The 26,190-nt window shown below is 41.8% G+C and overlaps 1 protein-coding gene and 1 non-coding gene across 2 annotated transcripts in view; one reads left to right on the forward strand and one right to left on the reverse strand.

The window, feature by feature from the left end:
• The window catches only part of PPP6R3 (protein phosphatase 6 regulatory subunit 3), a 126,208-nt gene that overhangs the window by 24,430 nt on the left and 75,588 nt on the right, over positions 1 to 26,190 (forward strand). The window contains exon 4 of the mRNA XM_032641257.1: positions 14,659 to 14,811. The gene's annotated coding sequence lies outside the window, so the exon portion shown is untranslated. The remainder of the gene's footprint in view (positions 1 to 14,658; positions 14,812 to 26,190) is intronic.
• TRNAK-UUU lies at positions 20,937 to 21,008 on the reverse strand. Its single transcript has one exon. It is a non-coding gene; the product is annotated as a tRNA-Lys (tRNA).

A 26,190-nucleotide genomic window follows, 5' to 3' on the forward strand; every position in this document is an offset into this window, starting at 1 on the left:
TGGCTCATGGGCCCAGCCGCTCCGCGGCATGTGGGATCTTCCCAGACCGGGGCACGAACCCGTGTCCCCTGCATTGGCAGGCGGACTCTCAACCACTGCGTCACCAGGGAAGCCCGTGGACATATTTTCAAACACAACAATTGGTAGGGTTTCTTTTATTCTGGATATGAATCTTTCAGGAGATACAAACATGGTGAATATCTTTGCCTACTCTGTGGGTTGTCATTGTGTCTCTGGAGGAAGAGGAGTTAATGGAATTCAGTTGTTTAATTTTTCCTTTATGGCTAGCCCCTTACATATTACTTTGAAGAAAATCTCAAAATAATTATCTTGTTTCTTCTGTAAATATGTCAGTATAAATCTTTCAAAAATAAACTTTTTTTTGTTTTAACCATAACATAACCACAAAACTATAACATCTAAATAAAACTCCCACAAAGCAGTTGCTTGATACTATCCAGTACCTAGTCAGAGTTGAAATTTCCAATTGTCTCAAATGTGATAATTTTTATATATACAGTTTTCTAATTTTGGCAAATCAGGATCCGAATAAGGTCTACCAGTTAAAACAATTCCCCCTACCTCACTTGCCATCTGTGGAAGACCTCGATTCCTCTGCCTTGTAAGCAGTGTCCTCTGCCTTGTAAGCAGGTAGTTGTAAGTTTCTCTGTTTGGGCGTAACCTTTCCTGCAGTCTCGCTCATGTGTCTTCTTTGGTTGTGATCTGTCTCTGGAGGTTGAATGTGGACCCAAATTGAAATTTTTAAAGGGCTTCCAACCTAAATCACATTGAAATCCATTCAGATTATAGTTCTAGACTTAAAATGTAATAATGTTTGTTTTGAAATGTACTCTGTGTGTTTGTGAGGCCATCTGAGAGTGCATTTTTTGTTTCTTTAGAAGACCCCACACTGACTGTAAGCCTTGCCCTCTTGAAGATACCACACCCTCTCTGGTAGTTTAAATGTTGCAGGGCATAACATAAGGTGGTGTGATACTTTTTGCAAAGCCCCACCTCCCAGGTTTTTTGTTTTGTTTTGTTTTGTTTTTTCACTTGACATATTGTTGGTACGACAATATTATGTTAATTTCAGGTGTACAGCATAGTGATTGGATATTTAAATACATTACAAGATGATCACGACCTAAATCTTATTAATTAGACTTTCCATGTTAACCGTCTACTTTTTTTTCCCCTCCTTATACTGTCCACTAGCTTTCCTTCTCTCATGGCTGATTTTTTGAGTTGTGATGACTAAGTTTTAAGGGTTGATGACTCAAAATCTTTTTAGGCCACCTTAAATTTCCAGTCTTCCCCAGTTTCTGACTTTCCCTTCCAGCAGAAAATTCAGCACCGAAAAATTACAAAAATTAATGACATAATTAGGATGAATGTTAGAGAAGTAGACAAAGTATTTCTTAGAATTCATGTATGTGTAAAGTTTCAACTTAGTTGTTTTCTTAACAGTTCTGAAACTGATTACTGTGATTGGAAGGAGCTGGGTAGGTAGAAGGAGATTGTCCCTTTGTATTGTTACAGTAGTTTAGAAGAATGTATTTGTGTACTATTTGTATAAATTCAAATGATTTATTGTAAGAATGCAAGATATGAAAAACAAAGAAGGCCTTTCTCTGACTCCATGTCATGGGTTTCCTTAATGAAAGGGTGACTGGGTGCAGTGACCCTGCCGCGGTACCAGCTAGAAGTCAGGACACCTGGCTTTGGTGTGCTCTGCAGAGCAGGTCTCAGTATACATTTGTTGAATTTAAAAAAAAAAGTTGTTTTAATACACATAGTATTTCATTTCTTTTTTAAAATTTATTTTATTTGTTATTTATTTTTGGCTGTGTTGGGCCTTCGTTGCTGCGCGCAGGGGCTACTCTTTGTTGTGGTGCGCAGGCTTCTCATTGCGGCGGCTTCTCTTGTTGTGGAGCACGAGCTCTAGGCGCGCGGGCTTCAGTAGTTGTGGCTCACGGGCTCTAAAGCGCAGGCTCAGTAGTTGTGGCGCACGGGCTTCGTTGCTCCACGGCATGTGGGATCATCCCGGACCAGGGCTCAAACCCATGTGCCCTGTATTGGCAGGCGGATTCCTAACCATTGCGCCACCAGGGAAGCCCAAATTGTACTTTAAAAGTGTGGTTCAACTTCAAGTAAGAGCTAAATTTTCAGTGTTTTGTTTTTAAATGAGTGTACATAAAGGATACCAATTGTTGACCATAATTCTTTCAGCAAATATCTGGGTGCCTGCCCAGTGCCAGGCCTGGTGCTTTCAATGCTTTGGTCACATGTGGTTTAAAAAGATGGCATGCTGGTGCCCTCAGTGAATCAGGACAGTGTCTCAATAGAGATAACAGTGCAAGCTACATATGTAATCATAAATTTTCTAGTGGCCTTATGAAAAGGAAACAGGTAAAATTAGTTTTAATGTATTTTATTTAACCCAGTAATACAAAATATTGTCAGTTCAGCATGTCATATAAAATTATTAATGAGATATTTTCACTTCTTTCTTTTGTACTAAGTCTTTGAAGTCAAGTGTATATTTTACACATACGTACTTCTCAGTTCGAACTAGCTATGTTTCATGTGCTTAAAGCCTTATATGGCTACCACAGTGGACCGCATAGATCAGATTATCACCGCTGTTATTATTGCTCACGTGGAGTGGCAGAGGTCACTGAATAGGAACGCAAGTAAACGGTGGCTTAAAGGGCCAGAGGAGATGCAAGGAGATGAAGTAGGAAGCTGTTTTTGTCCTCTGGGTGGTGGCAGAGGAAGATGAAGAAGGGGAGATACTCAGAAGATGGAGTTGACAAAATTTTGATGAATTGGATATTGGAAGGGAAAAGAGGAGCCAGACTCTGTCTTTTACAGCTGGGGTGTACCTTTTCTGGGGCAGGGAGAACTTAGTGAGGAAAAGGTTTGGTTGCTGGTCAGTGTATGATAGAGAGCAAAAACCCGTTTAGGAGATACTAAATTTAATGTGCTTGCAAGACATCCAAGGGGAAATGTCTGCTAGTAGTTGGGTACCTGTGTTTGAAGTGCAGAGATGGCCTTAGTTGGTTTTATAAATTTGAATCTCAACTGTGTTTACAGAGGTATATTTAAAAACCTGTGGAGACGGCTTCATTTATTCAACAAAACCATTTTTTTTTTTTTTTTTTTTGAAGTCTCCCCAGGCCTTGTTTCGGTTGCTTCGGCAACAGGGTGAGTAGAAGACATGGAAGTGGACACCCCAGCCACTGTAGTCAGCTGGGGAGAGTGTACCTAGGTAGTGTCCACAGTCTGAACCCTGTGGGAACCTCTGCCTCGGAGGAGACCGAGAGGTGGCCAGTGAGAAATCAAGGTGGGTGTGATCTCAAAGAAGCCAAGTGAGGAGAAGGTGTCAGTAAGGAGGGTCTCCTGGTGAACAGTACTGAATGCTCCCGAGAGCGAGGTTGAGAGGAGGACAGAAGAGTTTCACTTAGATTTAGCCCCATCTGGAGGTCACTGGTGACTTAAAAAGGCAGTTTCAGTTGAGTGGTACAGATTGGAATGAGCTGAAGAGGGAATGCTTTGAGACAAAGGGCTCCTTTTCTTACTTTTAAATAACCACTACAAACCATTGAGAAGACAGGCCCAGTAGAAAAATGAACAAAGGATATAAACAGACAGTTGGCAGAAAAGTGAAGTATAAATGGCTCTTAGACATGAACAGTGCTCTTAAGAGAAAAAGACGTTGTTGGGCAAGGGTGTGAGGAACCAGGCATACATACTTCCATTGGTGGTGGGAATGTGGATAGCCATGACCTCCAATGGCTATCGTGCAGCTAATTAGAAATGAACATTATTTAATCCAGCAGTTCCACTTCTGGGAACCCTGGCATTTTTTGGTGATAGTGAAAATTGAAAACTAAATGGTCCATCAGTGGTGGCCTGATTAAATCACCTGTAATGTAAAGGAAAGTCAGTATCAGCTAAAACTTTTTATTTTTTGGCTGCGTTTTCGCTTGCTGTGCGCGGGCTTTCTCTAGTTGTGGCGAGTGGGGGCTACTCTTCGTTGCGGTGCATGAGCTTTTCATTGCGGTGGCTTCTCTTGTTGCGGAGCACAGGCTCTAGGCGCGTGGGCTTCAGTAGTTGTGGCACGCAGGCTCAGTAGTTGTGGCTCGCGGGCTCTAGGACACAGGCTCAGTAGTTGTGGTACATGGGCTTAGTTGTTCTGCGGCATGTGGGATCTGCCCGGACCAGGGCTCGAACCTGCGACCCCTGCAGTGGCAGGAGGATTTTAAACCACTGTGCCACCAGGGAAGTCCCGCTAAAACATTTTATTCTTCAAAAGGTAGAATTTGGTTTTGTTTTTTCTACCATGCTATAAACCAGGGACTTTGAGAGTGATTCTTTCCCCCCATTTTAAAAGATTGAAAAAAATATCAGTGGGTCTGGTATAGGCACAGAAGGTATGTGAAAATATGCCTTTGAAGAGCGATGTTAAGCCTGTCATTCTCTCTTGACTTTCTGCCTTTTAACACACTTCACATGAATTATTAGTCTATATTCCCATCTCCAGATACCTGTTAGGGTTCTTTTTAAAGGATCCTGTCCTGTTTTATATATGTTCTGAGTTGTATACCACAGGAAAGATGGGTATAACATATCTTACCAGCTTCATGGATGAATTCACACTCCAGTTTGCCTTATTGCATCTAAAAATAACCATAGCTCCTATCGTGAGAGCATCATTTTACTTGGTTTGGATCATTGATAAAGTAAGCGAGCATCTGATGTTGTCTGAGAAAGCTGGATGTAGCAATGGTGATTATACTACAGCTGCCTGATGGAGGAGGAAGACTTCCTTTGTCCACCTTCTGTGAGGGAAGGGACAGTACAAACCTCTGTGTGCTATATGTTCTCCTGCCACCTATGTTAACCCGGTTTTACTGATCTTCCTGCTTTGTAGAAAGCAGCGTGTTCACATATGGACTTAAAGCAAAAACAAAAAACTGGGTACACCCCAATAGACCAAATCAGTCTCCCAGCAGAGTACATTGATATTGTAGTGGGTTGGCCAGAAAGTTCAGTTAGTGAATATGTTGTTCAATAAAGTTCTTCGTGAAAATGAAAAATGTATCTTTTATATTTACTTAAAACCGAACAAACTTTTTGGCCAACCCAATATAACTTTAAATTCTCTGTCATTGGGACTCTCTACTTTAAGATCTTGTTTAAATTTAATTAATTTCATTTAAGAGTTTGAGCCTGTGGTTATTCATTGATTCCTTTTTCTTCATTTCTTAGAGTATCCTGGTTTCACTTATATTTCTTCTTAGAGCCACAAGGAAGAAGTAGTTGAGAGTTTGAAGCATTTTAAATGATCGTTTAGTCTAATCATCTCATTTTACAGATATGAAAACAAGCTCAGAGAGATGAGTTTACTTGCCCAAAGGTTGACTGAACTGAATGCATGTTCTCTTGGTCTTCCCCATTAAATTTGGTGAAGTGAGGAGTAATATGATACCCTTGTATCATCAGGGTGAGGTAACCTGCCATAACTTTGAGGTGGGTGTGTGGTTTTATTTTTTTGGAAAGATTTTTATGTATTTATTTTTCGGCTGCGTTGGGTATTTGTTGCTATGCACAGGCTTTCTCTAGTTGCGGCGAGCGGGAGCTATTCTTCGTTGCGGTGCGTGGGCTTCTCATTACGGTGGCCTCTCTTGTTGCGGAGCACGGGCTCTAGGTGCGTGGGCTTCACTAGTTGTGGCACGCGGGCTCTAGAGCGCAGGCTCAGTAGTTGTGGTGCACGGGCTAAGTTACTCCGTGGCATGTGGGATCCTCCTGGACCAGGGCTCGAACCCGTGTCCCCTGCGTTGGCAGGCAGATTCCCAACCATTGTGCTACCAGGGAAGCCCGGGGTGTGTAGCTTTAATTACACTGCAACAGTTTTAATGAAGGCTTTTTTTTCCCTTCGGGTCCTAGTTGCGGCACATGGGATCTTTGTTGCCTCATGTGGGATCTCTTTAGTTGTGGCATGTGGTCAGGGATCTAGTTCCCTGACCAGGGATAAAACCCAGGCCCCCTGCATTGGGAGCACAGGGTCTTAGCCACTGGACTGCCAGGGAAGTCCCGAGACTTTTCATTTATATGCTGCACTAGTTTATTTTTAGTCTTGGAGACAGTCTAATGGAACTCTCTTTATATTTTTTGGTTGAGAAAGTTGAAGCCTAGAGATGTAAACTGACTCAAAATTGTAGACCATAAACATTTATCCTGTGCTTAGTTTTTAATGTGAGTCAGAGCAGTGCTGCCCAGTAAAATGGTATTCTTTGTTTGTCAGCGTGGCTATTTAAGTTAAAAGAAAATTGAAAATTTAGTTCCTTAGTCTTACTAGCCACACTGCAGGTGCTCAGTGGCTGTGTGTGGCAGGTGGCTTACTGTATTGTACAGTGTAGGTCTAGAGCATTCCCCTTAAAACAGTTTTTTTTTGATAACTTTGAAGTTTTAGTGGTGGGCACCAAGAGTTATGAGTATGATTAGAATTGCCAACTAGAAATCAGGTTTGTGTTTAAACGTAGGAGGAAAAAAATCACTCAGAGCTTGTGGCAGTGCTATAACCGGTTGTGACTTGGGCCCTTTCTTGGTTCATATTTCATCTGTTCTTTAGGATAGTAACCAAGAGCCTATATGAAGAAGGGCTTTTCCTTTTCCATCTGTCAGGTGTCTTGGTTTGCCAGTTGAAAATCCCATCCTTGGGTTGAATTTTCAGTGATAACATTCATTCATCTTCATGCTGCTTAGCATGTTTTCCAGTCTCTGTACTTCGATTTCACATATTAATCACTTGGTTACTAAGATGCCCGACAAAAAGTTTGATGTCTTTCTTGCTTTTGTACTCAGGATTATGGAAGTTTTTACATCAAATTAAGCTTGATGTGTAACCGTGGCTGAGCCAGCTAAGTATAGCTTTGGCGATTGGAATCATGTAGTCTTTTGTACCATTGCTATACATCTCTGCACACTGTTGTTGTTGTAAGAGGCAGCGTTGGATTTCTGGGCTTTACTTTGGATGCTAATTTACTAATTTATGATTTGGCTCGATTTTAATAGCGACTTAGATTGGTTTGGCTTTCATGTACGATGGCAGTGATTTGAGTGTCCATTAGGGTGCATAGCTGGACGATGACGTAATCCAGTCAGGTGCCAAAGTTTTTACTTAGTCCTTTACGTACCTGATTTTGCTTTTAAAAGGTGGTAGTATGGATTTACCTTGGGTGTTTTATACTTTAAAAAGCAGTCTTTTTGCATTCTTGTCACAGTAATTTTTGATTAATGCTTTAGAAGCCTGTATTCTTGCCACAGCTTGTATTAAATTGATTGGTTCTGAAATTAGCTGATAGTTACATATATGTGTGTATCTATTGTGTGTGTGTGTGTGTATATATATATATATATATATATATATATATATATATATCATACATACATATATATTGAAAGATGCCTCTGAAGTCATCCAAATGATGTTACTTACTTAGTTTGTTTCTCCCAATTATGAGTGGTTGTGTGCTCATTTTTCATGATTTTTGTGGTCAAAATATGGGTTTTTTGTTTTTTTTTTTAATTTACAGTGTGCTAGGCATTGAGGATAAAATGGTGAGCAAGACCTCATAGAGATGGAATATCTTCCCATCTCATTATCTTGCATCTCTTTAGACTTGGGTGTTTTGGAGAGCATTTGTGAGCACATTTGCAGAGATAGGATCATGGAGATCCACATTAAAATGATAACTCTGATTGAGCTGGCCTACCTTAGGGCTCCCTGATGTTAATAAGAGTAGACTTGCTTGCTTTTGTGGGTCCAGGGTCTAGGCTGTATCACCTGTCTGTAACTGAGAGGTTGTCTTTAGTTGTTTGTGTATGATATGTGACACAAGGAGAAAATATTTTCTTGCATGTTATGTAATAGCTACGGCTTCCTCTTGTGAATTTGCATTTGTGAAGAGTATCATGGAATTTATGGTAAAAAGTCATATGAGAGCATAGGGAGCAGGTTATTATTCCTTTTTCCCCAAAGTGAGTTTTTAAAAAAATAAATAAATTGAGGGTTCATTAAGGGTTATTTGGAGTGTCCTTTCTTATTATTCTCAGTGATAAAATGGGAATAATACCTAAGAGGTTTGAGAAGCATGTGTATAATGCTGGCACAAAGGGTTTGTAAGGGTAGATATTCATTCTTGCTATTCTTGAGTTCTGTGACTAAGCAAGTACATATTTAGATACTCTTTAGCTGAGAATCTGTTCCTTTGCTGTTTTAGGCTAAACCAGCCCTCATTCTTGACTGATATTTTTATAATTATGTTCTTACATTCTCTTCATTGGCCTTAATCAGGGTCAGTAGTATTGGAAAGAGGAGACCCTTTTTGATAGAGTTATGTTATATGCCTATTGAGGAAGATGTGGCTCCTTTAAGGAATGATTGGCAAAAATAAATACAAAAGTAAAAGTATATTATCTTTAAAAAAAAATCTTGTTTTCCTTTTTTGAGGGGCCCCCTCTGGATCCATTTCCTCTGAAAGAATAATCTAATGATATCAACTGCTATAGACCGAATGTTTGTCTCCCCTCTAACATCCATATGTTGAAGCCTAATCCTCAGTGCGATGGTGTTGGGAAGTGAGGCCTTTGGCGGGTGATGAGGTGTGAGAGTGGAGCCCTAATGATTGGGATTGGTGATCCCAGAGAGTTCCCTCATCCCTTTCTGCCGTGTGAGGACACAGAAAAGGCTGTGGTCTATGAACCAGGAAGGGGGTCCTCACCAGACACTACAGATGCTGTGATCTTGGACTTCCCAGTTTATAGCAGTGTGAGAAGTAAATTTCTGTTGTTTGTTAAGTCATCCAATATATGGTATTCTGTTATAGCAGCCCGAATGCACTGTGACGTCAGCTAGTAAGCTGTGTATTATATTCTTTATTAGCAAATCTGTATTTTTCCTCCTTTAGCTTGTATGACATGGTGCTGTTGCTCCCACTGCCTTTCAATAGTCTGCTCTCTAGCCATGCCCCTTTCTCATTTTTGTCCTTTAATCATGATGTAAAACTTATGGTTTCCTAGTAATTAAATACGAGGGGAGAATTCCTCCTTTTTCAGTTTCTGTATTCTTTGGGAAGAACTTTTCATCATCCTTATGGATTCCACCATCATCTGTATGTTTTAACTTTTAACACAAACATTTGTTTCCAGCTTAGTTAGGTTTTTTCCAGCGGACTCATGTCATAGTTTGTCTGGATACTGTCAGTTCAGTTCGTTCCGGGCCAGGATCAGGAACTCTTTTGTCTTCATTTCTAAAACAGTGCTTTTCTCGTTTCTCCTTCACCATCAGCACCCTCTCGGGACCCACAGGCTTAAAGCAGAATTATTTTTTTCCATTTTAGTGCTCTCTCCATTTATTATTTCACCAAGTCCTGCTTCATTCTTTCTGTAATTTAATTTGCCCTTGTCCATGGCCACTGGCACCATATTTAAAGCTTTGATTACTTTATTTTTATATTAGATTCATAAATTTATTGAAAGAGGAAGAAAGTTTTGAGTTAACTTAGTCCAGCTCCTTTATTTTGTAGATGAAGAAATGGATACTCAGGTCAAATGACTTGCCTTAGGTCACACAACTAATGAGTAGCTGATGTTATAGTTCTCTGGTCTCAACATTTAATACTCCCTCCCAGTCTAGCATTCTTCTTAAAATTTTATTTGAAAAAAAATTTTGTCAGTTTTGCATATCTCCATTTAAGAGTGAGCTAGCTTTAGGAGGTTGGATAAGGTAAGATGACAGCACTTTTTAGCCACCCCTCCCTCTTTCCCCCTTCCCTGAAGGTGACTATATTACTTAGAACTCTTTTAGCCAGTTAAAAAACACATATTTACCTCCATATGTGTGAAGAGCATACTGGAAGAGTTCATAATTACATGCATGCTTGCTGATTTTTTTAGTTTTAAGCACATCTATTGATTTCCCTGTCTGAAAAGATATGGAAGATAAGGATTAGCTTACTCTTTTTCCCTCACTGCACCCTCTTCCCCACATTCTGTCTTCCCCATCTTTCCAATACAGTTTTATTGCAATTTTGGTTAAATCAATATTTATCCATTATTACTTGGGATGCTATTTATAATGTCAAGTAGTAAATTATAAATACTTTTCCTAAACAACTTCTGGTATTCCTTGGAAATGTTGTGTCAACTTTTTTTTTTTTTTTTTTTAATGTCTCAATCACTAATTTAGCCTCACACTTTTCACCAGTTACATGTTCAGGTATTCCATCAGCTTTATCTTTTGGAAGAAATTTTTACCTGCTCCAGACTGGATGGCTTGTCCTCCCTGCTGGGAACACATTGTCTGCTGGGACCCTGGGAGTTCATTTTGCCTCTCTCCTTCATTGAATTTCCTGTTCCTGTTTCTCTGTTTTAGTGGAGCACAGTCTCTAGTAGTTTTCTGTGAGGAAGGGGGTGTGAGAGGGTAAGTTTATTGAGACTTTCTGTGTACTCTTGATTGATAGTTTGGCTGGGTATAGACTTCTGGGTTGGAAGTCATTTTCCTAATGTATTAGTCTGCTAATTATTCTCAGTGCCCTCTTAAATAATATCCCTTTTTAAAAAAATTTGATGGATACATTAACTTATCTTTCTGAGGATAATTTTTTTAATGTACTCTTTTTCTTGTATAGTCTTTCCTCCATCCTGCATTTTTCTGTTTTGTTTTGCACTCTACGTTTCATGATAGAGGCTTTCCTGAGATGTTATTAGAACCCGTGGTTTTCGTTCACATTTAAAGTCGGGGTATATACACACACAACACATAGAGTTGAATCATATGAAATTGCCATTCTTTCTCAGCTTTGTTCACTATCTGTGAACATACTTAGTTCTCAGATCTTCATTTCTTTTTTTTTTTTTTTTTTTTTTTATGTGTTACGCGGGCCTCTCACTGTTGTGGCCTCTCCCGTTGCGGAGGACAGGCTCCGGACGCGCAGGCTCAGCGGCCATGGCTCATGGGCCCAGCCGCTCCGCAGCATGTGGGATCTTCCCAGACCGGGGCACGAACCCGTGTCCCCTGCATCGGCAGGCGGACTCTCAACCACTGCGCCACCAGGGAAGCCCCTCAGATCTTCATTTCTAAATCACACCCTCCACTAAAAGGAACCAGGGCTCCTTGGAGAAATGGGTGATTTTAGAGCTGGGGCAGAGAATGTACAAGATTAATCTAGAACATGTTGTTATGCAAGGAAATAAGGAAGTACTCAAAAAACATGGGAAGCACACAGTCCTCTGCTTGAAGGGGTTCCCACTGGCCAAATCTGGGATAACTTGAGCATCAGAATGAATGGTGATATTAATAAATAAAATAAGAATCCGTGAGTCCACACTGATAATGAATTAAAGAATGAATGGGAAAAAGGGAACATAACCTTACTGGAATTATAATGTCAACTGATAAGTGTAGAAGGAACAGTAGATTTACAAAATAAACATCGTTTTATAACTGTCAGTAACAGTTGATTAAGACAAGAATTGCCAGTGGATGCTAAAACTATTGGTTGAGTGTTTTAAGAACATAATCTCAAAATATCTTCCTACAGATTATTTACTAGTTAATTACTAAGGGGAAACTGGTTATTTTACAGTGGAGAAATGAGGCAAATATCATCTTAACCAAGTGATCAAAATCCCAATAATGGGACACACAGACATTATCTTACTACTTATGTGATACTCTAGGAAAAACAAACCTCACTTACCACTTGTGTGGTAGTACTGCCAGATATTTATACCCTATATTCTTCAAAGATGCCAGTGAAAGACAGAGAATTGCTGAGGAACTGTTTCATATGGAAACATGACATTAGGTGTGATCCATGATCTGGATTGAGGTGAAGGGGGATTGCCGTAAGGGACGTAGAGCAGTTGGCGGAATTGGAATGTGAACTGTAGAGTCTGTATGGGACAGTTAATGTGTTGCATTCCTGACTTTACTGTGGTTGTGGAAGAGAATACCCTTGTTCTTAGGAAATACACAGCGAGCTATTTGAAGGTAAAGGACGTGATGGCTGCAGAAGATGGATGGAAGAGCAAAAGTGATACAGTGGTTAGTTGTGAATCTAGGTGAAGGCTCTGTGGGAGCTTCTTGTACTGCTCTTGCAGCTGTTCTGCAAGTTTACAATGAAGACTTTTAAAGAAAAGATTGGAATGAGGGTGGTTGATTGGAGCCCCCATTCATGGGTGGGGGCTCAGTGGCTGTGAACCTTTCAGCAGTGTGATGAGTTGAGCTCCTTTGGTTGGGAAGTCCCCAGTGTCAGGATTTTCAGGTGTTTGTTTCTTGCTTGAGGTCAGTGATTAGAAGACACTTTCAGTTAGTTTTCATCCTGGCTGGGAATGTCAGAGCCCAATAGGAGAATCTGGCTGGAGGTGGGGTGGGCAGTTGAGGGGGCCTGTCTCTGCATTCTTTCTGCAGTTCACACAGTCCCTCTGTTTTCACTGGCAGACCCACCCTCAGCTGTGCTGGAGTCACCATCCTTTTTGGCTTCCTTCTGTCATCTGATGGGGCTGGGAAGCACAGAAGAAGGCAAGGAGATTTGGGAATCTAAGTGTTCATTAAATAGCTTTTTCAACTAATATTCCTTTTGCTCCCTAATTTTGTTGGTTCTTGGGATTATGCCTTTAAAAAGCAAGGCAAAACAACCAAAACAGTTCTTTTACTGTACTTTTAGAGGCATTTCAATGTGTGTTCAATATACATTCTTTACCCAGGAGTCGCAATAGTGCATTTATATACCATTTCATTCTGTTTTGTATCTTTTGATCTTGTTTCCCACGTTTTCACTATTTAGAAAAAACCAGATTTCTTATCAATAGTATAGACCCTCTCTTTCCCGTAATTAGTCTAAGGGAAAAGACTGAACAATTAAAGACCTTTTTCCAGAAAAGTGGGTTATGTCTCAGCATACTTGTTACAACTTAATAAGCACCTGGATTTGTGATGCTCTGAGCGGGTTGACAGCTGTCTTATCTTTTGGCTTCCCTGGATGGGAGTGTGCAGCACAGTGAGGCAGGCAGGTTGGTACAACTCTGCTGGGAGCCTGTGATTGACTGACTGGCTTGGAAGTGGGTGAAGTGGGTAATTTTTTTTTTTTGGCTGCATCGGGTCCTTGTTGCTGCGCGCAGGCTTTCTCTAGCTGCGGCGAGTGGGGGCTGCTCTTTGCTGCAGTGCGTGGGCTTCTCATTGCGGTGGCTTCTCTTGTTGTGGAGGGCGGGTTCTAGGCATGCGGGCTTCAGTAGTTGCGGCCCACAGGCTCAGTAGTTGTGGCTTGCAGGCTCAGTAGTTGTGCATGGGCTCTTCCTTGCTCTGCAGCATGTGGGATCTTATCCGACCAGGGCTCGAACCCATGTTGCCTGCTTTTGTAGGTGGATTCTTAATCACTGCACCACTAGGGAAGTCCAGAAGTGGGTGATCTTGGCTGGTGGGAGAAAAGATTGTAGATCAGTTGAGGGCCCTACAGCTACTCAGATTAAATGTCAAATATATGTATGTGTGCGCAGGCGTGTGCATTTTGTGGAGTATATAACTTCATTGGATTTTTAAAGGGGTCTGGAACCCCTAACACAGAGTGGTTGTGATGGGACTAGAATTACCTATGACATTTAGAAATGTACTCTTTACACTAACATGCTAAGTTGGTCATGTCTAAACACTGTGGTGGCACATGATCTGTTCTTATGATTTAAAGCAAAAATTTAGGTGATCAATTAAACACTTTTTTAAGTTTTTGTTGAGAAAACATTTCACTGGTAAAATGTTTTTTAGAGTCAAATATTTTCTTCATTTTAAACTAGGTTTGTTACAGTTTTTGTTGATTCATTTTGTTTCTTTTAGCAAGTGGTTAGCATTGTTTCTATTTATTTTGAGGGAAAATGTTGAGTTGATCAGAATGTAGTGTGAATTTTGTGGAACAAAGGCATTAAATAAATGGCATTTATTTTGAGATGCCTTGTAGACTGCACCCTTATAGGATTTCTGATTGGTATATTGTCCATAGTTTGTGTCTTTTCCTGCAGTATTTAGTTATAAATGAAGTGCCTTGGAAGACAGTTTAAATTTACAGTCCTTTCGTGTGAAGCATCTGGTTAATTCACATTAGAGACAGGATTCGGCTGCAGCGAGTACTTAAGTGAACTTAATGTTCTGCTCATAGTTCCTAGTAAGTTACAGTTGTTTAAAGGTATTACGCGGGGCTCCTTGGGGACATTTAGAGGGAGATACTTCTAAAACTTGTTTTAGTGTTGTAAAATATGGTGCCTTTGTAGTTAACCCTGTGTTGAGTAAGAATATCATTGATGTTTTCATAAGACAAAGATAAGCATATGTATTTTTTCTTATTTGCTCACTGATAGTGCTCTTACTGTGTATCTATTTCTGGGTTATTGTTTAGTGTAGGATAAAAGCTTAGGTAGAGGGATGACAGTGCCTTTTTTCTTCTTGTTACATAGAAAAGAATTCAATTAGCTAGTACTTTTCAGTCCTCTGAGGTATAGTTGTGTGTGAATGAAGACCTTGAACCAGTATTTTTAATGGCAGCTCTCATCCGAACAAAAGAGAACACGTTGTCATTTTTGCTCTTTTTTTCTTTATAGGGGAACTTCTGTTTCATGTGCACCATCCCGCTTTATTCTGCTAATCTGCTAATGCAGTAAATTGGAAGACAACCGTTGCCAGGATAACCTGTAATGGGCAAGGAGCCACAGAAAAGAAAACATTTCTTTTAATTTTTAAACTTGGTTTGAAAGGTAAGGTCACTAAAATTATGAGGAGTTTCCTTCCATGAGTTACATCAAGGAAAGCAGTTTACTGATTTGAGACCCTGGAGTCTAGGTGGACCTGGTCTGGGTCATCACTTTGAGCCAGGTACCACCTGGCTCCGTGGCGCTATGGTATTTTTAGGAAGTTAAATAACAGGCTCTGTAGTTTGTTCTGGTATGTCGTAGAATCTGCAGCACCCATGGGATTCCCAGTTTCCACGGGATGGGGGTTGGGGTGGGATTGAGCTGGGCCCTAAGGACTAGACAGGCCTAGCAAGCTGAAGTAGCATGCCAGAGAAAGACTGCTAGTAGCGACCCAGCTACTGCTTCTAGGTCACCTGGGTGTGTGTGTGTGTGTGTGTGTGTGTGAGAGAGAGAGAGAGAGAGAGAGAGAGAGATTTGTGTTCGTTTTACACCAGCCAAAGGACATCTGGCTTCTAGCCAGCCACCTGACTCTTTTGAGTCTTAATTGCTATCATTTTGCAACTCTTTACTGAATTTTTTTGTGAAAGACCAGAGGTTTACTTTGCATATTTGGCTTTTGAGTCAATTGGCACTTAATAGTAAGTGGCCCAGTAGGACCTTTTTGGGGCTATGCACACATACTTAATCCAATTTCATTTGTTCCATAGTAACTGGAGGAGCAGGTGGGCATAAACCAATTTAATCATCTACCTTTCAGGCTCACTTTCTCAGGAGATACTATAGTTGTTCTGTTATAACAGGTCTCTGCTTCTAATCCCCAGGCCCCAATCTTTCCTAGGCAGTAAGCCACTTTGCCTGTGCTCTCCCCCACCTCCAGTCCCTTGTGAATAACTCTTCCTCAGCATCCCCTTCTGCTTACATAGTGAAGCACCAACTCTTGTAGAAAGGTTCTGATTTGTCCAGTTTTTATCTTCATATTATTCTGTATAAATCCTGATGGGGAGAATTCCCTTTAAGTAGTCATTCACTCTGAGCACCTTGTCTCATATGGTTTTGTTTGTTTGTTTTTGCTTATGTGGCCCAGCCCTTCCTTTTCCTCTGCCTTGGGATAGGTTCTAACCCATAGGTGTGAACTGTTCAGTTTCTTACCTGCCTGACTGAGTGGAGAATTCAGTTGAGGGTTCTGATATAAGAAGTCCAGTAGTATGCAGTGATAAGCTATGATCTGACCGTCAGATTCATTTATAGTTAAAACAATTATCCATTTTTCTATTGTGATGCTGGATTTCAAAAACTAATTTTTTTTTTTTGCGGTACGCAGGCCTCTCACTGTTGTGGCCTCTCCCGTTGCAGAGCACAGGCTCTGGACGCGTAGGCTCAGCGGCCATGGCTCACGGGCCCAGCCGCTCCGCGGCATGTGGGACCTTCCCAGACCGGGGCACGAACCCGTGTCCTCTGCATCGGCACGCGGATTCTCAAGCACTGCGCCACCAGGGAAGCCCGGCTTCTTTAACTTATTAACAAGCGACCTTAGAAACCAGCTTTGATTGAAGCTTTGTTTTCATTTTTTTATTTTTGTGAAGAAGTTCTCCTGTAATAGGATACTCCATTTAACATTTTCTGACTTTTCTGACTGTTCCTTTCTTGTGAGTTGGGAATACTGTGATGACCGCTTAGTCTGGTAATGTCAGCATATAGTGTATTTTAGCACAGGGATGGTATGATTGCATAATAAACAGTGCTTTGCCATCTAATTTCATAACAAAATAGTTCACATCCCATTTGTACCTTAAAAACACAACATTTGAAGTCCAGGTTTTCTTTTCTTGTTTTGACATGTTGGGTGTGCACTTATAATAATGAAATGTTGCAGTACAGCGTATGGCACTCTAAGCACTGTTGAGTTATGCCCGTGTCACTGCGATGTGGAGAGCGCCCAGCTGCAGTGCAAAGTGATAGCACCGTATGTGGTCTCTTGTGACACCTGCTCAACTCTGCCCTGGTAGCGTAAAAGCAGCCAGAGACAGAATGTAAAGGATGGTGTGACTGTGTTCTGTTAAGACTTTATGGCCACTGAAATTTGAATTTCGTAGAATTTGTACAAGTCACGAAATATCGTCCTTTTGATACTCCCCCACCCCCACCCCCGAAGAGTTAAAAAGGTAAAAACCATTCTTCGCTCAGGGCCTGTATTTATAAAAAAGGTGGCAGACCAGATTTGGCAATCTCAGTATGGTACCCCCAGGTGTCCTACGTCTCTGGAGTTGCTTCACACACTCATGGCAGAAAAAATGGGGTGGGAAAGGACCTAAACTGAAAAGGTACCATTGTGGTTTTTGCTGTTGGTTGGATTTTTCTATTTCTTTGTTTTTTGTACGTAGGAATCTTAAGTGCATGTAGTCACCTCAGAGTCTTTCTGTTAGATAGTCTTTTATAATACCCTGATTTTAGATTGTGCTTATATTTATAGAGCCTGTCCTAAATGCCAGGGATTGTGCTGCTTTATATTTTCTTTCTTTTCATAATTTTTTATTTTATCATACATAGGTACATAGCTTACATAGGTGCATAGTTTAAAAAGTCAAATGGTATCACAAGATTTATAACAAAAAATAACAATCATCTATTTCATCTTTCCCATCCTATCCCCTTCCTCATCGCCAGCCCCTAGTGAGTAAGTGAGTTACTTACTCACTAGGAGCTGCTACCTCCATCTCTTAGCTGTTTCCTCATCTTTATTACTTCCTTATGCATTTCTAAATTATATACCTGTAGGTAGCAGTTTCTAATCTGCCTTACTTCTGATTATGAAGGTTAAGGTTTAACTCTTATATGCATAGCTCTTTCCCTCTCACATCTCCCAACATAGTTAAAGCACAACTTTGGTTAATATCAGTAATAAAAGTATGTATATTTTGGTTAATTAATCCCTAAATCTCTGACTTAATTTGCAGAATCCTTCTCAACACGGTAACATACATCTGGCAATACACTTCCTTGGACATATCCTTTCCAGAGCCCTCTGCCTCATGGTTTACTCCAAACTGGTTCCTCTTGACTTTGTCTGTAGCTGCAGGTGTCGCCCCTTCTGGGAGTCATCTTTGCTTCCCTGTGTGTTGGATCCCTGGTCTCATGGATTCCGTGTCTTCCTCTCGTGGCTTACTGCCATGCTTTAGTGAAGCCCATTCTCCATCCAGTAGCTTCCTCAAGAAACTGTGAATAAATCTTTCAGACCTTCCAGGTCTAAAAATGTTCTTTTCCAGAATTGCTATTGAGGAAGCTGATGTCATTCTGATTTCCAGTCCTTTTATAAGTTTTTCCTCACTAGAAGAGTTTAGATACTCTTTTTTTTTTTTTTTTTTTTAAATCTCCGGTACCACGGACTTTCACACTGTGTCTTAAAGGATCTTTTACCACTCAACGTGGTGCCACATGTAGGTCTTAGGGGGAGAGTCACTTCTTTATGCTCTGAGAAAAAACATTTTTTTGACAAGGGAGATCAGTGGTGAATTATAATATGTTCTAAAACTTTTGTTACTTGGATGTTGGACTTTCGGAATTGTTTCTCCATTTTCTGTCTCTCATAAATTTGTTGGCATTCTCCTTGGCTGTTGTTTCCTTTTCTTTGTCCTTTATTGTTGTTTTTCTAGAGCTTCCAGAAGGGTAGAGAATTGTGTAGGTTTCAACCCACTAAGCGTCTGGAAGGTTGCAGAATCCTTTGCTATTTTCTTGTTGAGACTCCATGTCAGCCCAAATGTAGCCATGCCTTTTATATCACATAGACTTTGAGAAGAAATTCATAAAACAGTGTGGTGATCATTTAATATAGTCTTTCTGTCCAGAACGGGAAGTTGTCTGTCGTTGCCCTCGTAGAGAATCATCCAGGCTTCCAGAGGACCTCCAGCCTTGGGGTCTTGAAGGTGTTGGTGTTCCTAACCTTTAGCAAGTTCCTGCATCTTCTGCTCACAGATGGGACGGGTAATCTGTCCTTTTCACTCACTGGCTCTCATTTTTTCCCTTGGGCACTGTCCGTGATAGTATAAAAGAGCTTTGAGATACTCAAAGCTAGTTATTTTTTCCTCCAAGTGGCAGTCCTTCTGTCACCCTGGTCCTCTTTGGGTGCCATGTGGTTGGCAGTCTCTTCATCTGCCCCAGAACAGGATATGATATTGCTTGGCATGAGCTGATCTGCCCAGTGAAGGCTTCAATAGAGTTAGTATCTCCCGTGGTCCTAGATGCAGTTGATCTATGACACATTCTGAAGGTTACTTGCTTATTAGTCACAGCATAATACAACTTTATGTCAAGCTTATAATTAACTAAAATCTTTGGACTTGTTTCTTTCTTTAACAGTTTTCTTAGGCCTAGCAACCTCTACCCCCCACCCCATGTCATGCTTTTCAGTTTTTATTTTAAAAGGACTTTACATTTAACCATGTTAAGTAAATTTCTCTTGGTTTCATCATGTCAGACAGCTTTTAAATGCTGATTCACTCGTGTTTTCTGTGCATTTGGACAAACCTGTGGCATTCTGGTCAGTCAGCTCTGATAGCACCACTGACCACAAGAGCTGAGCTCCTCCAGTGTCACCACCACCTACGCTCTTTGGGCTGAGCTCCCAGCCAGCTTGTCTGTCAAGTGATTCTTTTCCCTGCCCATGAAGACATGGGATTCCCGTCCATGAGTGTATCCCAAGAGCCATTAGATGGCAGGTTAGCCTGCTCCTGTTTCCCTTCTGCAGGCTGGCCTGGGGCTGGCTTGTGCTCTTGATGACTGCTGCTGGGACCGGTCGCTCACCGGGTGTTCCATGCCTGTCCTGTGGCCGTGTGCTGTGATGGGAAGAGCACAGGCTTGGGAGCGTGATGGGCCTGGGCTTGAGTCCCAGCTCTGGCCAGCTTATTCACTAGCTGTGGTCTTTGGTAGATCATCTCACCTCTTAGAATCTTAGTTTTTCCATCTGCAAATGAGAGCGAAGCCTTGAAGAGTTGTTGTGAGGTACAGATAATGTATCTAAAAGCATCAAGTCCAGAGTCTGGCATATGGTAGGCACTTAATAATTGTGAGCTGCTATTAGTCATTTTTCCTCCTTTAATAGAAAGTTGCCGTATCAGACCATTTACTGTTATTGTGGAATAGCTAGAAGAGATTAAGGAGCTATAAAGACTGTAAGCAGCGTTCACGTCTCATGTTCTACACTGAGCTTGTATTCCTGAGCAGAGTCTCAGCAGTCCAGGAGTCTGCTTTGCTGGTAAAATATTCATGACGGAAAGCACTTCCTGGAGGTTAACAAGTTATTACTGCTAGTCTAGGGACTGTTGAGATAGCCCTAAATGCTTTATGATTATACACATTATTTATGTCTGTATGTATGTATGGCTGCCGTGGGTCTTCGTTACTGCATGTGGGCTTTCTCTGGTTGCAGCGAGCAGGGGTTACTCTTCGTTGCGGTGCGCGGCCTTCTCATTGTGGTGGCTTCTCGTTGTGGAGCACAGGCTCTAGGTGTGCGGGCTCGGTAGCTGTGGCTCGCAGGTTCTAGAGCGCAGGCTCAGTAGTTGTGGCGCACGGACTTAGTTGCTCCGTGTCATGTGGACCAGGGCTTGAACCCATGTCCCCTGCATTGGTAGGCGGATTCTTAACCACTGCACCACCAGAGAAGTCCTGATTATACGCATTCTGATTAAAGTTTGCTGGGCAAGGAAGATCGAAGGTTAAAAAAAATGGGGGTGGGGAGCTTTAAAATTTGTGACCAATTTGCCATGTCTGTCTCTGTTATAGAGTTGCTTGTAACTCCAAATTAACCAGGGTAGTTAGCTCGTTCTTAAACTGAAGCTTGTTTCTTTTTTGGCCTTTTTTCAATGGCATCTCAATATGCTCTAGAATTTCTGATTTGGAAAGGCTGTTCTCTTTGGGCATCTTGTCTGTAATGGACATATGAATAAAAAAGTAGCCACTGTCACTTGATTCAAGTTGGGTGACTCACAAACTGCATATAACTGATTTCACTTAGTAAAAACATGGGCGAGTTGGATTTTCCAAGGCTTTCCCCTGCCCTGTGTTAGTATAGAATTCTCTTTCTAGCTCTGCTGCTTTCATACTGTTCCTGACTTGCTTAGGACCAATCTTCCTCCCTACAGTTTTATTTATTGTATTTACTTTTTGGCCACGCCGCACAGCTTGCAGGATCTTAGTTCCCTGACCAGGGATTGAACCTGGGCCCGAGCAGCAAAAGTGATGCGTCCTAACCACTGGACCACCAGGGAATTCCCATCCCTACAGTTTTAGATTAGGAGCTCTTTTGGGTTATTTCAGATGACAGGTGTTCTAATCGCATCACGTTTCCTCTGGCTCTCCAGTTACATGTCACTTCTTTCTGATATTTCAGTCAGATTTGTTGACAGCTCTGCCTGGTTTCAGAGATTCAGAGAATTCTGGATGCTTGAGATGGAAAACCCTCTACTTAGAATTTTCTTATTTGTGCAGGCACACACGCGCACACACACACACACACACACAATAGACACCTAGATCCAGCTAGGTTTTCCTTGCCTTTATTGCTTTGATCTCTAACAAGGCTCCTGGCAAAAACCTGATTGCCATTGTGTCATCCTCATTACTTGTCTTTTTTCTTTCCAACCCCTTAGTCTCACTTTAAAAAAAAACTTGTTCTTAGTATAAATAAGTCATGCTTTGCATATACTCGTATTGAAGTTTTTGAAGTTGTGGAAATTATGCACAGAAATTCATGTCCACTTGCATTTTCATAATGAGAACTTGTAGAAGGACACATCACTGTACTTTAGTGTGGACTCCATGACAAAAGTGAGGCTGGACTTTTCTTGATTGGCAGTTGGCTGTTTAAATATAAAAGTGAAGTGGGCGATTAAGATCATACCTCTTGCCTGTCCACAGCATCTTAGAGGTGTATTTGGAGTTGGCCCCAGGGTGTGGGTAGGCATTTGTTTTCTGAGGATCGTGTGTTTCCCAGGTAGCTCAGAATTCCAAGGGCAATCCATAAATTTGTATCATCTGATACCTAAGTACAGCTAGGAATGAAGAAAACATGAGAATTAGGCTTTGAGGAATTATGGGTGAAACTGGAGGGGGATAATAATTTAATGTGAAATTTCTTAGGGAATAACTTGGTTTTCAAAGTAGAGGCTGTTGTAGGGCCTCGCCATCCTCTGTGAGTTCTTAAAACGGTCTCTGGGTCACCGCTCTTTATCTAGGCTCACCCCTGTCCAGTCCATCTTTCACATTGACAGCATTTAAACTCTAGATCTCATCTTGTTGCTCGTTTGCCTTGTCTCACCTGACCTCAGTGTCCCACCTCAGTGGTCTTGTCTTCAGCACTCCCTTCCCTATCCCACATTTTAGTCATATTCAAACACATGGCCGTTCTGGGAACAGGTTAGACCTCTTCCCCTCTCCGCCTTTGTGGGAGTACAGCGTCTGTTGAAAATGTACTTGCCACAGCTTAAATTTCATCTCCTCTGTGTCATTTTCCTCTACTTTTCTTGAGTCATTTGTTTCTGTATACTGTGTTAATCTTTGCTATAGCTATTTTAATGTGCATTTATCTCAGTTAGAACGGACTGGCTCCCTCCCTCGCTTCTGCAGCAAGCCTGCCCGGCTCTGCTGTGCGTTTGTGCATGGCTCTTTGAGATCTGGCTTTGCGTTGCCTAACCTTTCCTAGTGCCTTCTGAAAGTCTCTTTCTTATTGTTATCAGGACTTTCTCCCTGCTCTGAATATCTTGAAGCTCCAGGGTCTATCCTCCATGCTTGTAGGATCACCTACTGAGCCCTACCTGTCTTTTGAGGCCCAGCTTAGGCCTCATTTATAGCAAAGTCTTTTCTGTCCAGGCTCCCCTCCCTTGAGCTCCCTTTCTACAGAACAAGCTTGGAGTTTATGCCATTTATTTTCTGTATTTTCTCTGTTCTCAGTTCTATTGTATTCTTCAAGGAAGTAGGCACCGTTATCATATTACGCTTGCATTCCCCAGTACAGTGCAAATTAGTGCTTTAAAAGTACCTGTTGGGGCTTCCCTGGTGGCGCAGTGGTTGAGAGTCCACCTGCTGATGCAGGGGACGCGGGTTCGTGCCCCGGTCCGGGAAGATCCCACATGCCGCGGAGCAGCTGGGCCCGTGAGCCATGGCCGCTGAGCCTGCGCGTCCGGAGCCTGTGCTCCGCAACGGGAGAGGCCACGGCAGTGAGAGGCCCGCGTACCGCAAAAAAAAAGAAAAGTACCTGTTGATTAATATAGTGCATATTAAATGGATTTTACTCCTTTATTTACTACTCTGAAAAGCTGAAATATCAAAGAAAGTTACAAATTAAAACTGGGAAAAGCATCTACAACATCTGGATGGTAGAAACTTGATTGCTTTTGATGCGTTCTTTGGAAGAAGCAGTTTCAGAGCTAATACAACGAAACTGACCCTGAGTTTGTATTGCCCTTTCCTCTAAAGAAGTTCGTTATCTCTAACTGGCACTCTGATACTTGCTTTGATTAGTCTAGTGTTCGGGTGGGGGTGAGGGGACAACTGTATGCGTTGGATACCTTTGTTAACAATGGAGAGGCAGCTACTGGGTAGACTTCCCAGTCCTTTGTGATCTTTTTCCTTAGTACTTAAAGAGAACTGCCATCAAAGCCCAACTGTTACTCCTTCCCGATGTTGCATGTTTCTGCCTCTTCGTGTGAAAACTACAGCTTTTGCCTAGGCCTTGAGTGTTGCTGTTGGGGGAGTTTATCATTAACTTATAACACAGAGCTGACCTCCCTTCAGAGTGACTCTGCACTCTGCTATTTATAGATACTTTCCTCTCTGTCCCTTCCTGGTGGCGTGCTGCTTTCAGTGTACAGAGTGGCAACCACCAACCCTTCTTCAGCCTAGCCATCCCCCCATTTGGGTCTTGTTATATGTGGCCCAACTCAGTTCTCCACACGCCTGAATCCAAGCCCAGGGGTCCTGCAACTCCAGGTGTCTGGACACTGGCAGAAGCAGGAGAGCCAGTAAGAACAGCCTTTCAGCAGCTCGGTTTGTTCACTACACCCTGTTCCCAGGCTGCTGGTAAACTCGGCCAAAGGTTTGGGGTAAATGTGCCTGCCCCTCGCGGAGTAATAAGCACATTGTTTTGAACCTGAATGGAGGCAGTGGTGCTCGCTTCGGCAGCACATATACTAAAAAACTGAATGGAGGCAGTGAAGACTCAGTTTTCTCCGGGATCAGTGGGGAGTCTATTTTTTTTTGGGGGGGGGGTACGCGGGCCTCTCACTGTTGTGGCCTCTCCCGTTGCGGAGCACAGGCTCCGGACGCGCAGGCTCAGCGGCCATGGCTTACGGGCCCAGCCGCTCCGCGGCATGTGGGATCTTCCCGGACCGGGGCACGAACCCGCGTCCCCTGCATCAGCAGGTGGACTCTCAACCACTGCGCCACCAGGGAAGCCCGGGGAGTCTATTTTTTTATATTAATCAAACATCATTGTTCCCAACATGTTTGAGTGACCTGGGCATTTTATTTTTCATCGTAATATTTTTAAATTAACTTAGAAAATGAAATAAATTCCCACAGACACGTACCTATTTTAAAATTTGGCCAGGTGTATCTCTACCAGTAATGAGCCACTTGTAGCCCTCCTGATTCAAGCTAGCATTCTCCATTATCACAAGGTAAAGAATTGGAAATTTTACCTTTTATCCCTACAAATATTCCTAGAAATTAGAGGCTAAAAAACAGTTCTCGTTTTCTTGTGACCTACTTGTTTGAGTTAAGAATGTCCAAGTTGTTTCTTTTATATGTATATGTGTATATATATATATATATATATATATATATATGAGAATAAGCATGATTTCCCAGGTATGTTTATATTTTAAAAGAAAGGAAGACCGTGGCCCATAGCCTCTCCCCACCCATCCCACATCGGCCCTTGTGTGGAAAAGGTGGGTAACTATTGACTTTGGCTGTGGAAGGAGGTGGGGAAGATATTTTAGTACCAGGAGAGAAACTTTGAATCATAGTTGTAGCAATCATACAATTTGAGCTGTCTTGTCCCGAATGGCCACATGTGACTCTTGAGCAGCGGAAATGTGGCTGGTCCAAATTGCGATGTGCTGTGAAGTTTCAAAACACCCATATTTTGAAGACTTAGTACCAAAAGAATTACATGTTGAAATAATAATGTTTAGCTATATGAGGTTAAATAAATACATTTAAAATTAATTTTACCAGTTTCTTTTTTACTTTTTGGTGTGGCTGCTAGAAAATTTAAGCTTACATGTGGCTCACACTGTGGCTTGAGTGATGTTTCTGTTAGCACCAGCTCGGGTGACAGTGGAGGTGTTGCGTTTCTCGTAGTGCTGAGGGCCGGGGCCTCTAGAGAGTGCTGCAGGCAGACTGAGGTGTGTAGGGATTTGAACTTGGGGAGCATGTGCTTACGTGCCTTTGTATAAGACCCAGAAAAAATGTGTATTATAGCTATTCCCTTCATAGCACATCTAAAAGAAATAGTATTAAAAATCTGTAACACATTTTGTTGTCTTAAAGTCTTTCCCCTGTGTTATCTTAGGTGCATGCAGCTACTTCTCACGTTTGTGTAGGTTGTACTTCTTACTTTAGGTGACTGCAGCTATCTAAACTGGATGTATGTTGTGCGTGTTTGTTGCAAGACTGGAGCATGCGAGGAAGTATTTAGGGTATGGGATCTTGGGGATTGAAGTGGGCCAGTTACGGAATGGCATACCAGAGGCTGGCTTCGCGGGTGTGCGGCCTGTAGTCCCACGGGGCCCACACCCAGAAGCGTTAGCTTTCAGGCTCAACATTGCTGTCTTGAGATTCTTCATAATCTTTGCATCTCTTTATGAACCTTTGAACCTTGTGCCCTGGGCGGGCCATTCCTGGGTACAGGGTTTCCACCATTGATAGCTGTTCACAGACTTGGGCTTTACAGAGTGCAGTTTACCCCACTTGGATAGAAAATTGCCAAAATTAGGCAGTTAGTACATATGAATAGGGGATTTTGTATTTTAAACTCATTAAAGTTCTTCTTTGTCATTTCCACAGTTTCCTTCTCATTTGTAGGCAGGACCATCAGCAGTTTCTCTCTCCAAAGCTCTTTAATAGTTTACCTTTTAGTGTGTTCATGGTGTCATTTTTTCTGGCCTCTGTTGGAAAGTGTTATGTTTTGCTTCTGTTATGTTGAAGGAAAACCCACTAATACCAGCTTGTCCACAGGGAGTTTCTGAAATAAATAACAGTCACGTGTTGGTATAGTAGGCTTTTCTTCTGTTTCTCATGGTTACATGATTATTTTGAATATACTTATTGCAGTTTATTACAAATGATCAGCAATGGTTTAAACCCAGGACAGCAGCAGCATCTGAGGACTTGCTAGAGGTGCAGAATCTCGGGCCTGATCCCTGCTTTCCTGAATCAGAATCTGAG

Source organism: Phocoena sinus, chromosome 8, assembly GCF_008692025.1.
Source record: "Phocoena sinus isolate mPhoSin1 chromosome 8, mPhoSin1.pri, whole genome shotgun sequence".
Lineage (NCBI taxonomy): Eukaryota > Metazoa > Chordata > Mammalia > Artiodactyla > Phocoenidae > Phocoena > Phocoena sinus.